Source organism: Urocitellus parryii, chromosome 9 (assembly GCF_045843805.1).
Source record: "Urocitellus parryii isolate mUroPar1 chromosome 9, mUroPar1.hap1, whole genome shotgun sequence".
In the NCBI taxonomy this organism is placed as follows: domain Eukaryota; kingdom Metazoa; phylum Chordata; class Mammalia; order Rodentia; family Sciuridae; genus Urocitellus; species Urocitellus parryii.
In genome coordinates this window covers 41,248,084-41,264,164 of record NC_135539.1, presented here as the reverse complement: position 1 = coordinate 41,264,164, position 16,081 = coordinate 41,248,084, and the positions used below count along the sequence as shown (strand labels likewise).

Here is a 16,081-nt window from a genome sequence, read left to right as displayed (position 1 = left end):
TAAACAGAGTTGTTGTATCTACTTCATTTTTTTTAATATTTAAAAAAATACAAGTTGAAGTCAAAAAAATAAACATTTTCCAAAGAAATTCAGTTATTACAAAGGGTGAGTGCTGACTTTCTTAAAGTCTCTTTTTCATTAAAACAAATCACAAAGGCATTTACATTTTTAGAGTTTTAAGAGTTAACAACATACTAAACACAAGGCTGTCTTTTCAATATCTGTAACACACATTTTTATTATGAAAGGAATGCCATATGGCTCTTTTTTGGCAATGTGTGAGAAGTCTGCTCTAAATAAGTGAGTTTTCCCCCAAAGTTTCCAATGTCGGCAACAATGGCTATGTTTGCCATGCATTTATGGCAGACAAGAAGACACTATAAAATAATGATTTTTGAAAATTGATTGACTCACCTTAAAATTATTCACAACTAAGCAAAATACAGGCAGACTAATAATGACAAAAATAAGTTAAAAAGTACTACTTGTGATTTGTGAATTACATTTAACAGCAAAACAAAGTAGAAAACTAGAAATAAACTGTGGGACTTTATTAAAAATGTACTAGCAGAGCCAGATGTGTTGGCATATATCTATGATTACAGCTACTTGAGATGTTGAAACAGGAAGATCACAAGTTGAAGGCCAACCCAATGTAGCAAGACCCCCATTTAAAAACACAATTTTAAGAAGGGGTAGAGTGTGTGCCTGGCATGTGCAAGACCCTGAATTTAGTTCTCAGGAGAACAAACAACAAATTTATATATTTGTGTGTGTTTGTGTGTATGCACAAACAAACACACACACATCTTTAAATAAGTAAAATCATAATTAAAAAGTATATAGCAAAATAAAAATTGTGATTCCACAAAGATCTTACCTCTTCGCATTTAACACCTCAGAATATTAAAATGTGTTCACAGTATCTACATGTTGTGGGAAATCTCCATTTTCTGAGCTTATGGGTGCCAGCTGCATTTACCATTAATGATTGCTGAAATGTTCCAAGGGAACTGGGTTCTTTCAACAGAAATGTTAGTATGTAAAAAGGGTAAAATGACAAAAAAAATACACCACATGATATTATATTTGGAATAATTTTTAGACTTTGAGATTTTTTATATATTACAAAAAACTATTATTTTGCATTTCTAACATGAAAAAAGCATCTCATTTATTGATCTCTTATAAAACACACATTTTTTTTCTTTTTTATTTACTTATGACAGTGGAATGCATTACAATTCATATTACACATATAGAGCATAGTAGTTCACATCTCTGGTCGTATACAAAGTATATTCATACCAATTTGTGTCTTTATACATGTATTTGGCACAATGATGACCATCTCATTCCACCATGATTTCTAACCCCATTTTCTCTCCCTTCCACTCCCACCTCTCTGCTCTAGAGTTGGTCTATTCTTCCCTTGTTTTCCCCTCCCTACCCCACAATGAATCAGCCTCCATATAACAGAGAGAACATTTGGCATTTGTTTCTTTGGGATTGCCTAACTTCAATGAGAACTATCTTCTCCAACACCATCTATTTATCTGCAAATGCCATGATTTTATTCTCTTTTATTGCTGAGTATATAGGATTTTGAAAGAACACTGCTTGTTTTTATGCAGAAATTAACAAGTTGATTCTAAAATTTATATGAAAATGTTAAAGATATGGAAGAGCCAAAGAAATTTTAGAGAATCTAGACTGCTTGACTTTAAGATTCACTGTAGACCTACATGATTCAAGATTTGAGATATTGGCCTAGAAAGAGATATGCAAATCAACATAATAAAATAAAATCCAAAAGTAGAGTCTCATGTATTTAGCGAAGATATTTGTTTTTTTTAAAATTGATTTTATTTTTTTAAATACATGACAACACTGGAATGCATTTCAATTCTTATTACACAAATACAGCACATTTTTTTTGTGTCTCTGGATATAAAGTATGTTCGTGTCAGTTTATGCCATTATATATGTACTATATATTTTTTTGCATTATGATTCTTAATACACATATATACCACAATTTTTCATATCTCTGTTTGAATATAAGGAATGTTGACACCCATTTCAAGTCTTCATATATGTACTTTGTATAATGATGTTCATCACATTCCACCATCCTTGCTAATCCCCTTCCCCCTCCCTTTCCCTCCCACCTCTCTTCCCTTTCTAGAATTCATCTCATCCTCCCATGCTCTCCCTCCCTACCCAACTATGAGTCACTCTACTTATATCAGAGAAAACATTGGGCATTGGCTGATTTATCTTAGCATTATCTTCTCCAACACCATTCATTTACCTGCAAATGCCATGATTTTGTTCTTTTTTAGTGCTGACTAATATTCCATTGTGTATGAATGCCACATTTTTTTTTATCCATTCATCCACTGAAGGACATCTAGGTTGGATACACAGTTTAGCTATTGTGAATTGTGCTGTTATAAACATTGATGTGGCTGTGTCCTTGTAGTATGCTGTTTTTTAAGTCCTTTGGGTAAAGTGCGAGATGAGGAATAGCTGGGTCAACTGGTGGTTCCATTCCAAGATTTCCAAGGAATCTCCATACTGCTTTCCCAACTGGCTTCACCAATTTGCAGTCCTACCAGCAATGTATGAGTGTATCTTTTTCCCCATATCCTTGCTAACACTTGTTGTTTGTCTTCATAATAGCTGCCATTCTGACTGAAGTGAGATGATATCTTAGAGTAGTTTTGATTTGCTAGCTAGAGGTAATGAGCATGTTTTTATATATTATATTAGAGGTTATGTTTAAAGCTAGGTTTAGGTCTAGGATGAGGGCTAGGTTTTTTTTAGGGTTTGTTTTAGGATTAGTGCTAGCGCTAATTTCAGGTCCAGAATTATGGGTAAATATGGTTTTAGGGTTATGATTATGGGTATGTCTAGTGTAAGGGCTAGGTTTAGGGTTAGCATCAGGTTTAGAGATAGGGATATTATTTGGGTCAAGTTCTGGGTTAGGATTTGGGACAGGTTGAGATTTAAAGTTAGGTCTTGAATTAGCATTAGGGTTAGGGTTAGGATTATGATAATGGATATAGTTAGAAATCAGTTTAGTGCTAGTGTTATGGTTATGATTAGGACTAGGTTTTGGATTAAGTTAGTTTAGGGTTAGTGTTATGGCTAATGAAACTACTAGGGTTATGATTCTGGCTAATTTTAGTGTTTTAGGGCTGGGTTTACTGTTAGGTTTAGGTTTAGGGTTAGGGTGATGTTTTGACCTCGAGTTAGTGTTATGGTCAGAGTAAGGGTCAGGGTTAGTTTAATGATTTGGCTTAAAACTCGAATTAGGGCTGGGATTAGGGCTAGGTGTATGGTTAGCCTTGGTTTAGGTTGAGGGTTAGGGTTAGAAATTTGGCTCTGTTTGGTTTTAGGGCTAGGGTTAGGGTTAATGAAATTTTTAGGATTAATGTTAGGGTTAGGGCTAGTCTTAGATTTAGGCTTAGGCTTTGGTTTAGGGTTAAATTTAGAGTTAGGTTTTTATCTAAGGTTTTTATCTAAGGTTAGTGCTAGGGCTAAGGATAGGGCAAGGTTTAGGAGTAGGATTTGGGATAGATTTAAATTTATGGGAAGGGATAGGATTAAAATGAGTGATAGGGCCAGTGTCAGAGTTAGAGTTATTCTTAGGGCTAGGATTAGGGTTGGGGTTAGGGATAGGGCTAAATTATGGCTAGGGTTAGTGTTAGAGCTAGGCTTAGGGCTAGTTTTAGAATTAGCATCAGGGTTAGGGCTAGTTTCAGGCTTAGGCATCGAGTTAGGTTTAGATTTAAAATTAGGTTTTTATCTAGTGTTAAAGCTAGGGCTTAGGATAGGGCAATAATTGTGATGAAAAGGGTTAGTGTTAGAGTTTGGGTTACATTTAGTGTAAGGAATGTGGTTTTGGCTAGGTTTAGGGCTAGGGCAAGTGTTAGTTTTAGGATTACAGCTTAGTTAGGCTTAGGGTTATAATTAAGGCTAGGTTTATGGCTACAATCTGGTTTAGGGTTTGTGTTAGGGTTAGGGATAGTATTAGGGCTAAGGCTAATGTCAGGTCTAGAGTTATCATTAGGGCTAGATTTAGTATTAGGTTTATGGCTTGTTTCAGTGCAAGGATTAGGTTTAGGGTAAGATTTAGGTTTATATCTAGGGTTATTTTTAGGGTCAGGGTCAAGGTTAGGGTTTGGATTATGTTAGGATTTATGTTTAGGGTAATGAGAGGGTTAGTATTAGGGTTTAGGTTTGATTTAGTGTAATGGATAGGGTTAAGTTTAGGCCTAGGGTTAGTTTAAGGTTTAGAGTTATTTTATTGTTAGGGTAATTGATAGGTTTAGACAAAAGGTTAGGGCTAGGGTTATGTATAGGATTTGGCTAGTTTTCGGTTAGAGTTAGGTTTAAGTTTAGGGTTAAAGCTAGGTTTAGGACTCGGATTAAGGCTAGCTTTTGGTTTAGCTAGGGCTAGGGTTAAGGCTACGGCTAATGTATGAGGTAGGGTTATGATTAGTGCTAGTTATAGGTTTAGAGTTAGAGCTAGGTCTAGTGTTAGATTGAGGTATACGGTGATGATGATGTTTAGAGCCAGGATTAGTGTTAGGGTCAGAGTCAGGGTCAGGGTTAATTTTCAGGTTAGTGTTAGGACTAGAATTAGGGATATGTTTAGGGCTAGGTGTAGGGTTAGAGTGTGGTTTAGGTTAAGACTTAGGGTTATGGCTATGACTCGGTTTTATTTTAAGGCTAGAGCTCAGGTTAGAGCTAGTTTTAGGATTAACATTAGCATTCGGGATAGTGTTAGGTTTAGGTTTCGGATTAGAGTTAGGGTTAGATTTATAGTTAGGGTTAGATCTAGGGTTATGCCCAGGGCTATAAATCGGCTAAGATTACACCAATGGTTAGGAATAGGATTCGGGTTCTGGTAAGGGATAGAGTTAGAACTAGGGTTAGGTTTAGGGTGAGAGTTAGAGTTAGTATTTGGGCTAGAGTTAGGGTCAGGGTTAGGGATAGAGCTAAATTAGTGCTAAAATTAGGGCTAGGGTTAGTGTTAGATTTAGGCCTAGGGTTTGGGTTAGGTATAAAATTGAGGCTATATTTAGGGCTGGGTTAAGGGGTAGGATTTGTGTTAGATTTAGGGCTAGGTTTAAGGCAAGGGTAAATATCAGGTGTAGGGTTAAGGTTAGGAATAGTTTTAGGGTTAGGTTTATGGCTAGGTCTAGTGTAATAGGTAGGTAAGAGTCAGGTTTATAGCTAGGGGAATTATGAGTCATGGTCAGTGTTAGGGTTTGATTTAGGTTTGAGGTTAGGTTAGGGCTCAAATTAGCATTAGGGTTAGGGTTAGCGTAATGATTGGGTTAGGTATAGGGTTCAGGGTAGGTTTAGGATAATTGATAGGTTTGGGGAAAGTGATAGGGTTAGGGTTAAGCCTAGGGTTAGCATTATGGTAAGGGTTATTTTTAGGGTAATGGATACAGATAGAGTTAAGGTTAGGGCTGGGGTTATGGTTAGGATTAGGTCTTGTGTTAGGGTTAAGGTGAGGGTTAGAACTCAGATTAGGTTTAGGGTTATGTTTAGCATAAGAGTTAGGTTTTGAGCTATGATTAGTGCTAGGCTGAGAGTTAGGTTCAGAGTTAGGTCTAAGGATAGGATTATGGTAAATTGTGGGTTAGGGTTGGGGTTAGGGTTAGACCTAGGTTTAGTGTTAGGGTCAGAATAAAGGTCACGTTAGGGTTAGGGTTTGGGATAGTGTTATAGCTAAAATGAAGGCTACAGTTAGAACTATTAATAGGGTTAGGATTTTGGTTGGTCTAAGGACTAGGGATAGGTATAGGGTTACTCTTAGGGTTAGGGTTTCACATAGGTTAAGGAATTGATTTAGATATAGTGTTAGGGCTATGGTTAGGGTTAGAATTAGAGTTAATGCTAGGTTTAGGGCTCAGTTTAGGACTAGTTTTTGTGTTAGGTTTAGGGCTAGAATTAGGGTAAAAGCTAATGTAAAATCTAGGGTTACCATTAAGGTTAGTTTTAGGGTTAGGGTTAGGGGTAGGTTGAGTGGTAGGGTTAGGTTTAAGTTTAGGGTAATATTTATAACTACAGTTCTCATTAGGATAGGAGTCAGGGTCAGGGTTAGTTTTATGGTTAGCATTAAGACTCGAATTAGTGCTAATGTTAATGTTAGTGTTCAGTTTGAATTTAGAGCAGTGTTTAGATCTATGGTGAGTGTTAGGATATGAGTCAGGGTCAGGATTAGTTTCAAGGTGAGGCTCAGGACTTGAATTATTGCTAGGTTTAAGTCTAAGTGTAGTGTTAGTGTTTGGTTTAAGTTAAGGTTTAGGGTTAGGTCTATTGTTCAGTTTTGTTTCACTGATAAGTTTAAGGTTAGGGCTAGTTTTAGGATTAGCATTAGGGTTATGGCTAGTGTTAGTTTTGGGCTTATATTTAGGTTTAAAGTTGGATTTAGAGTTGGGTTAGGGCTGGGATCAACTTTAGGACAAGTTTCAGGGCTAATGTTAGGTTTTCAGTAGTGGATAGGGATAGAACTAGGGCTAGGGCTAGGGTAAGGGTTAGAATTAGTCTTAGGGCTAGGGTTAGGATAGGGTTAGAGATAGAGCTAAATTAGGACTAGTATTAAGGCTAGTTTTGTGTTTAGATTAAGCCTAGGGTTAGGGTTAAGTTTAAATTTAGGTTAAAGGAGGACATTATAGCTAAGTTTAGAGGTAGGGTGAAGGTTAGAATTAGGGTTAGATGTAGGCCTAGTTTTAGGGATATGATTAAGGCTAGGTTTAGGGCTGGGAGGAGAGCTAGGTGTGTTTTTAGGGTTAGGGCTAGGATTATGGCTACAGCTAATTTCAGGTTCAGAATTATAGTAAAATATAGTTTTATGATTAGGTTTATGGCTATGTCAGGTTAAGGATTAGGTGTTGGGTTATGGTCAAGATTAGAACTATTGGTATTATTAGGGTCAAGGTATGGGTTAGGGTTTGGGATAGGTTAAGGTTTCTAGTTTGTTAGTTTTAGGATTAGGGTTAGGGTAATGATAGGGTTAGGTTTAGGATTCAGATTATGTTTAGGGTAATGGAAGTGTTAGGATTCAGGATTGGGTAAGGTTTATGCCTAGGATTATCATTATGGTTAGGGTTATTGTTATGGTAATGAATAGAGTTAGATATCAATTTAAGGCAAGAGTTATAGTTACAATTAGGGGTAGTGTTAGGATTAGGTAAGGTTTAAAGCTTGGGTTAGGGCTTGGATTAGTTTTAGGTTTGGGGTTATGTTATGACTAGGGTTAGGGTTACAGCTAATGTAAGTACTAGGTTTAAAATTAGGGCTACTATTAGGTTTTTAGTGCTAGGTTTAGTGTTAGGTTTAGGTTTAGGGTTAGGGTGATGTTTAGAGCTAGAAGTGTTAGGGTCAATGTCAGATTCAGGGTTAGTTTTAGGGTTCGGTTTCCAACTCAAATTAGGGCTAGGGTTAGGGCTAGGAGTAAGGTTAGGGTTTGGTTTAGGTTAATGGTTAGGGTTAGAGCTATGGCTCGGTTTGTTATAGGGCTAGGGCTAGGGTTAGGCTCGTTTTAGGATTAGGGTTGTGGTTTGGGGCAGTGTTAGGGGTAGGCTTAAGCTTTGGGTTAGGACTAGATTTAGAATTACACTTTGCCTAAGGTTAATGCTAGTGATAAGTATAGGGCAAGGGTTAGTACTAGGGTTAGTGTTACAGTAAGGGATAGGGTTAGAACGAGTGATAGAGCTAGTGGGAGAGTTAGTGTTAGTCTTAGGGCTAGGGTTAGGGTTAGGGTTAGGTTTAGGGATAGGGCTAAATTACGGCTAGGATTGTGTTAGGGCTAGGGTTATGGCTAGTTTTAGGTTTAGGATTAGGCATCAAGTTAGGGTTAGATTTGGAATTAGTTTTAGATCTAGGGTTAGTTCTAGGTCTAAGAATAAGGCAAGGGTTATCATTAGGGTTAGGGTTATAGTTAGTGTTTAGTTTAGGCTAATGATGTAATTATAGCTAGGTTTAGGGCAAGGCCGAAGGTTAGTATAGGGTTAGAACTAGGGTTAGGGTTAGATTTATGATTAAGGCTACGTTTAGGGCTACAATGAGGACTAGGATTTGTTTTAGGGTTAGAGATAGTATTAGGGCTATAACTACTGTGAATTATAGGGTTACAATTAGGGATAGATTTAGTGTTAGGTTAATGGCTTGGTCCAGTGTAAGGGTTGGGTTTTTGGTTAGGGTCAGGTTTAGATCTAGGGTTATTCTTAGAATCAGGGTCAGGATTAGGGTTTGGGTTAAGTTAGTGTTTAGGTGCAGGGCTCTAATTAGTGTTAGAATTAGGGTTAGAATTAGGGTTAGGGTATTGACACTGTTAGGTTTAGGGTTTAGGCTTGGTTTAGTGTAATGTATAGGGTTAGGGTTAGGCCTAGCGTTATCAGAAGTGTTAGGATCATCATTAGGGTAATTGGTAGAGTTATTCCTAAGGTTAGGGCTAGGGTTATTTATCGTATTAAAGCTAGTGTTTGGGTTAGGGTTAAGTTTAAGTTTAGGGTTAAAGCTAGGTTTAGGACTCGGAATAAGGCCAGGTTTTGGGTTAGTTTAGGGATAGGATTAAGGCTACCACTAATGTATGAAATAGGTTTATGATTACAGCTAGTTATTGAGTTAGAGTTAGGTCTAGGTATAGTGTTAAGGTTAGGTTTACGGTGATGATGATGTTTAGAGCCAGGTTATTGTTAGGGTCAGAGTCAGGGTCAAGGTTAGTTTTTAGGTTAGGGTTGGAACTATAATTAGGGATACGGATAGGGCTAGGTGTAGGGTTAGTGTTTGGTTAAGGATAAGGGTTAAGGTTATGGCTATGACTCGGTTTTGTTTTAGGGCTAGGGGTAGGCTTAGGGCTAGTTTTAAGATCAGTCTTAGGGTTAGGGCTAGTGTAAGTGTGAGAGTTAGGCTTAGGTTAAGGATTAGAGATTAGAGTACAGTTATGTTTAGATTTAGTCTCTGGGTTAGGGTAAAATTTAAATTTAGGTTTATTTCTAGGTTTAGAGATAGGGTTAAGTATAGGGCTAGGGAAGGTCTACATTTAGGGTTAGGTGTATGGTGATGGTTAGGGATAGGGTTAGAACTAGGAATAGAGCTATTGTGAAAGTTAGAGTTAGTCTTAGGGCTAGGGTTACTGTTAGGGATAGGGCTAAATTAGGGCTTGGATGAGAGCTATGGTTAGAGTTAGGGTTAGGCCTAGGGTTAGGGCTAGGGTTAGTGTTAGGTTTAGGGTTAGGGTTAGGGTTAGGGTAAGTGATGGGAATATAGCTAGTTTTAGGATTAAGGTGAGAATTAGGATTAATGTTAGGGCTAACCTTAGGTTTAGGGTTATGATTAAGGCGAGTTTCATGGCTGGGATGTGGGCTAAGTTTTGTATTAGGGTTAGGGCTAGGATAATATCTAGGGCTAATGTCAAGTCTAGGGTACAATTTGCGATAGTTTTAGGGTTAGGTATATGGCTAGGTGTATTGTAAAGTTTAGGTTTCTTGCTAGGGTCATGTTTAGGGCTATGGGTATTAATAGAGTCAGGGACAAGTTTAGGGTTTGGCTTAGGTTAAGATTTAGGTTTAGGGATCAAATTAGTCTTATGTTTAGGGATTGGGTAATGACACAGTTGGGTTTAGGGTTCAGGTTAGGTGTAGGTTAATGGATAGGGTTAAGGCTAATGCTAGGATAAGGGTTCCGCCTTGGGTTACCATAAGGATAATAGTTATCTTATGGTAACGAATAGGGTTGGAGCTAGGTTTATGGCTCAGATTATTTTTAGGATTAGGTCTAAGGTTAGGCTTAGGGTTATGGTTAGGGCTAGGATTATTGTTAGGTTTATTTTAAGTGTTAAATCTAATGTAGGGCTTGGATTAGGGGTAGCTTTGGTGATAGGTTAGGGCTATGGCTAATGTAAGAACTAGTGTAATGATTAGGACTAGTTATATGATCTATTAGGACTAGGTGTAGTTTTTCGGTGAGTGTTAGTGTTAGGGTGAAGTTCAGAGCTAGGGTTTGTGTTAGTGTCAGAAACAGTGTTCGGGTAGGGTAATGGTTATGATTAAATCCAATATTAGGACTAGGGTTAGGTCTAGAGGTAGGGTTGGAGTTTTGGTTAGGTTAAGTGTTATTTTTATGGCTACATATAGTTTGTCTTTAGGTCTAGAGCTATAGTTATGGCTATATTAAGATTAGGTTTAGGTCTAGGTCTAGTATTAGAGTTCAGTTTAGGTATAAGTTTACCAGTAGGGATAGTGTTAGGTTTCAGTTTAGGGTTAGGTTTAGGTTTAGACCAAAGATTAGTATTAGGGTCAGAATACTGGTCAGGGATAGGGTTAGGGTTTGGGTTATGGTTAGATCTAGAATGAAGGCTAGGGTTAGGACTAGTTATAGAGTTAGTGTTTTGATTAGGCTAAGGATTAGTGCTAAGAATACTGTTAGCATTAAGGTGTGGGTTTGGCTTAGGGTAAGGGATAGGGTTAGAGCTAGCTTTAAGACCAGGGTTAGGGTTAGGTTTAGGGTTAAAGCTCTTGTTAGGGCTTGTATTAGCGCTAGTTTTGTATTATGGTTACGGCTAGTGTTATGGTTACCGCTATTGTAAGAACTAGTGTTACAATTAGGGATAGTTTTAACATTAGGTTTAGGGGCTAGGTCTAAATTTAGGGTTAGGTTTAAGGTTAGGGTGATGTTTAGAGCTAGGTTTAGTGTTTGGATATGAGTCAGTGTCATGGTTGTGTTTAAGGTAAGGGTTAGGTTTCAAATTAGGGATAGGATTAGGGCTGGTGTAGGGTTAGGGTTTGGTCTAGGGTAAGGGTTAGTGTTAGGGGTATGGCTCGATATAGTTTTAGGGCTAGGGCTAGGCTTATGGTTATTTTTAGGATTAGCATTAGGGTTAGAGCTAGTATCAGGGTTAGGCTGAGGCATCAGGATAGGGTTAGTTTTAGAGATAGGTTTTGATCTAGAGTTAGTACTAGGGCTAAGGATAGTGCAAGAGATATGACTAGGGTTAGAGCTTGGGTTAGGGTTACAGTAAGGGATAGGGTTAGACGTAGAGATAGGTCTTGTGTGAGATTTAAAGTTAATTCTAAAGTTAGAATTAAGGTTAGGAATAGGGTTAAATTAGGGATAGGATAAAGGCTAGGTTTAATGTTAGGGTTAGGGTAGAGTTACCATTATGGTCAGGGCTAGGGCTAGATTTAGTGTTAGGGTAAGGGTTAGGGATTAAGATACTGTTAGGGTTAGGAGCAGTGTTAGGTTTAGTGTTAGGTCTGGGTTAGGTTTATGTTTATGGTTAGGGTTTGGGTTGGGGTTAGGCCTAGGCTTTTCATTAGGATTAGGGTTAGTTTTAGAATAATGTATTGAATTAGATGTAAGATTAAGTTTAGGGTTAAGCTTATGTTATGCTTAAATTTAGGTTTAGGGTTAGGTTTAATTTTGATTTATGGTAAGGGTTACGGTTCAGTTTATGGCAAGGGTTAGGTTTAGGGTTAGGTCAAGGTTTAGGTTTATGATTATGGTTAGGAATAGGGTTAGGTTTAGGGCTAGGGTTAGAGTAATGTTAGGGTAAAAGCTTGTGTTGGTACTGGGGTTAAAATTAAGATTAGGTCTAAGGTTAGGTTTAGGTTTAGGAATAGGGCTAGGGATATGTTTAGGTTAAGGGTTAGACTTTGACCTAGGGTTACATGTAAGTCAATGGTTAGGGTTAGAGCTACATTTAGGATTATGGTTATGCTTAGGGTAGGTTTGGGCCTCAGATTAGGGCTAGGTTTTGTGTTAGGTTTAGGCCCAGGGTTAAGGCTATGTGTAACATAAGATCTAGGGTTCTGATTAGAGTGAGTTTTAGGGTTAGAGTTATGGCTACTTCTAGTGACAGGTTTAGGTTTTGGGTTAGGTTCAGGTTTAGAGCTAGGTTTAGTGTTAGTTTTAGGGTCAATGTTTTTGTTAGAGTTAGATTTAAGGTGAAAGCCAGAATTAGTACTAGAGTTACGTCCAAGAATAGGGTTAATGTTTGCATTAGGTTAACAATTATGTTAGGGCTACGGCTCAGGTTATTTTTAGCTCTAGGTCTAGAGTTATGGCTATATTTAGGATTAGGCTTAGGTCTAGGGATACTGTTAGTCTTAGGTTTAGGTATAAATTTACTCGTAGGTCAATATTCAGGGTTTGGTTTAGGGTTAGGGTCTGATTTAGACTGAGAGTTTGTGTTAGAATAAAGATTTTAGTTAGGATTAGAGCTAGAATGAGGGCTAGAGTTAGGACTAGTAATGGGGTTAAGGTTTGGATTATTCTATGGATTAGGATTAGGACCAAGCTTAGCATTATAGATAGGGTTTGGCTTAGGGTAAGTGACAGAGTTAGAGCTAGGTTTAAGGCTAGGTTTAGGATTAGTGTTAGGGCTAAGTTTAGGTGTAAGTTTAGGTTTATATATAGGGTTAGGGCTCAAATTAGTGCTAGTTTTTCTGTTAGGTTGAGGGCTAGGGTTATGTCTATGGATAATATAAGAACTAAGGTTATGATTAGAGTTAGTATTTGGTCTAGAACTAGTGTTAGCATTATCTTTATGGTTAGTGTGATATTTAGAACTAAGGTTAGTGTTAGGTTATAAGTCAGGGTCAGGGTTAATTTTAGGACGAGTACATGAATTAGAGCTAGAAGGTTATGGCTAGGTTTAGGTTTAGGTCTTTTTTTTTTTTTTTTTTTTTTAGGTTAACCTTTAGGGTTAGGACAATGGCTCGGTTTTCTTTAAGTGATAAAGCTAGGGTTATGGCTCGTTTTTGGATTAGCTATAGTTTTAGGTCTAGTGGTAGATTGAGGATTAGGCTTATGGTTAGGGTCAAATGTAGAGTTATGGTTAGATCTAGGGTAGGGTCTAGGGCAAGGGTTTTTCTAAGGTTAGGGCTTGCGTTGGGTTTATTGTAATGGATAGGGTTAGAGCTAGATATTGGGCTGGGGAGAGTTAGATTTAGTCTTAGGCCAAGGTTAGGGGTAGAGTAAGGGTTAGGGCTAAATTAAGGCTAGAATTAGTGCTAGGGTTAGTGTTAGCGTTAGGAAGATGGTTAGGGCTAGAGATATGGTTAGTGTGAGGGTTAGGGTTAGTGATAGGGTTATGGAAAAGGATGGGGTTATACCTAAGTTCAGGTCTAGGGCAAGGGTTAAAATTAGAGATAGGGCTAGAGGTAGGGTTTGGGTTATGATTAACGGTAGGTATAGACCTAAGATGAGGACTAGTGTTTGTGTTAGGGTTAGGGCTAGGATTAGGGCTGGGGCTAATTTCACATCAGGATTTGTGGTTACGGTTTGTTTTAGAGTTAGGTTATGGCTAGGTCTACTGTAAGTTTTAGATTTTGATTAAAGGTCAGGTTTAAAGCTAGGTGTATTATTAGGGTCAGGGTTCAAATAGGGTTTAGTTTAGGTTAAGATTCAGGGTTAAGACTTGAATTAGCATTAGATATAGGGTTAGGGTCCGGATTAGGGTAATTGATAGGGTTAGGTTTAAGTTTCAGTTTAGGTTTAGAGTAACGAATAGGGTTATTGTTAGCAATAATGTTAGTGTTAGGCCTAGGGTTAGCATTTGGATTAGGCATATCTTTAAAATAATGGATAGGGTTAGAGCTAAGGTTAGAGCTAGGGTTAAGGTTAGAATTAGGACTAGGTTTAAGGTTAGGTCAGGGTTAGTGTCAGGATTAGTTTTGGGGTAAGTGTTAGCATTTGACCTAGGATTAGGGCTAGCAAGAAGGTTAGGGTTAGATATAGGGCTAATGTTAGGGTTAGGGTTATGTCTAGATTAAGGTTAGAGTTTGAGCTAGAATAAGTGTTAGAGCTAGGGAAAGGTTTAAGGTTAGGTCTAGCTTATGGTTAGTGTTGCAATAATAGCTAGGTTTAGGGCTAGGATAATGGAAATGTTTTGTGTGAAGTTTATGGCTATCATTATGGCTATGGATAATGTAGGAGCTAGGGATATGCTTATGGCAAGTTTTTGGGTTAAGGTTATGGATAAGTCTAGTGTTCTAGTTAGGTTTGGGGTTAGGATAAGTTTTAGAGGTAGGGTTTGTTTTAGGGTAACTGACATTTTTGGGTTAGGGTTAGGTTTAGGGTGAGGGCCAGATTTAGGACTAGCGTTGGGTCTAGGAATAGAGTTAGTCTTTACGTTATGTTAACAGTTATTTTAGAGGTAGTCCTAGCTTTTTATTTAGGGCTAAGTCTAGATTTATTACTCTATTTAGGATTAGGTTTGGTTCAGTGCTAGTGTTACTGATAGGTTTAGGTATAGTGCTACCAGTAGGGGTAGGGTTCACTTTAGGGTGTAAGATTTAGACCTAGGGTTAGTGTTAGGGTCAGAATAAGGGTCAGGGTTAGAGTTAGAGTTAGAGCTAGAATAAGGGCTAGGGTTATGACTAGTAATAGAGATAGGGTTTAAGGTAGGCTAAGGATTATGCTTAGGACTAGGCTAGCATTAGGGTGAGGGTTTGGCTTAGGGTAAAGGATAGGGTTAGAGGTACAGTTAGAGTTAGGGTTAGGGTTAGGTTTAGGGTTAATCCTAGGTTTAGGGCTCGGAATCAGGCTAGGATTTGCATTAGCATTAAGGCTATAGCTAATGAAAGAACTAGGATTCCTATTAGGGCTAGTTCTCGGGTTAGCATTAGGTCAATATTTAGAGTTAAGGTTACTCGTAGGATCCGAGTAAGGGTCAGGGTTATTTCTAGGGTTAGGGTTAGGACTCAAATTAGGGTTACATTTAGTTCTAGGTGTAGGGTTAGGTTTTGGCTTAGGTTAAGGGTTAGGGTTAGGGTTATGGCTCGAATTTGTTTTAGGGCTAGGGTACTGTTAGGGCTAGATTTCCAATTAGCATTTGAGTTAGGGCTAGTGTTAGAGTGAGCTTTAGGCTAAAGGTTAGGGTTAGATTCAGGTTTAGGACTACGGTGAATATTAGGGCTAGGGTTGAGGCTAAGGCTAGGGATAGGTTTTTTGTTATGGTGACAGATAGGTTTAGAACTAGGAATAGGGCTAGGTTGAGAGAGTTAGTCTAAGGGCTAATTATAGTGTTAGGTTTAGGGTTAGGGCTAAATTAGGACTAGATTAGAACTATGATTACTGGTAGGTTTAGGCTTAGGTTAAGGGTTCGGGTTAGGGTTAGCATTAGGATTAGGGTAAGGTATAATGTTACAGCTACATTTAGGGCTAGGGCTAAGCATAAAATTAGGGTTAGGGCTAGGGTTAATGTTAGGGTTAGGATGAAGGCTAGGCTTGGGAATACGTTTAGGGATAGGATTTGTGTTCCGGTTAGGGCTAGGATTAGGTATACGGCTAATGTCAGGTCTAGGGTTACGGTAAGGGATAGTTTTAGGGTAAGGATTATGGCCAGGTCTATTGTAAGTGTTAGGGTGAAGGTTAGGGTCACGTTTTCAGCTAACAGTATTATTAGGGTAAGATTCAGGGTTAGGGTATGTGTTAGGTTAAGGATTAGGCTTAGGGCTCAAATTAGCATTAGGGTTATTTTTAAGCTTAGGGTAATGGATATGTTTAAGTTTAGGGTAAATTTTAGATTTAGAGTAATGGACAGGATTAGGGTTAAGGATAGAGTTAGGTTTAGGCCTATGGATAGAATTCAGTTAGGGTTATGGTTAGGGTAATAGATTAGATTAGAGCTACAGTTAGGACTAGGGTTATTGTTAGGCTAGAGCTTTGGTTAGGGTTAGGCCTAGGGTTATAATCTGGTTAGGGTTATGGTTATGTTAATGGATAAGATTAGAGCTAGGGATAGGGCTTGGATTATGGTTAGGATTAGGGCTATGGTTTGGGTTAGATTTCGGATAGGGACAAGGTTTATGTTTATGGTTAGGATTAGGTTAAGTGTTAGGGCTAGGGTTATTGTTTTGGCTAGAGTTAAAGTGAGGGTTAAGGTTCTGATTAGGTCGAGATTTTAAGTTAGGTTAGGGCTATTTTGGACTATGGCTAGTTTGTTAGAACTAGGGTTATTATTAGGGCTAGTGTTATGTTTAGCATTATGTTTAAATCTAGTGTGTAGATTAGGTTTAGGTTTAGGGTGATGATTAGAGATAGGGTTTGT

General features: G+C 38.0%; 1 pseudogene; it reads right to left on the bottom strand.

The window, feature by feature from the left end:
• LOC113196549 (rho GTPase-activating protein 29-like) overlaps positions 1-16,081 on the bottom strand; it is a 35,109-nt pseudogene that overhangs the window by 9,973 nt on the left and 9,055 nt on the right.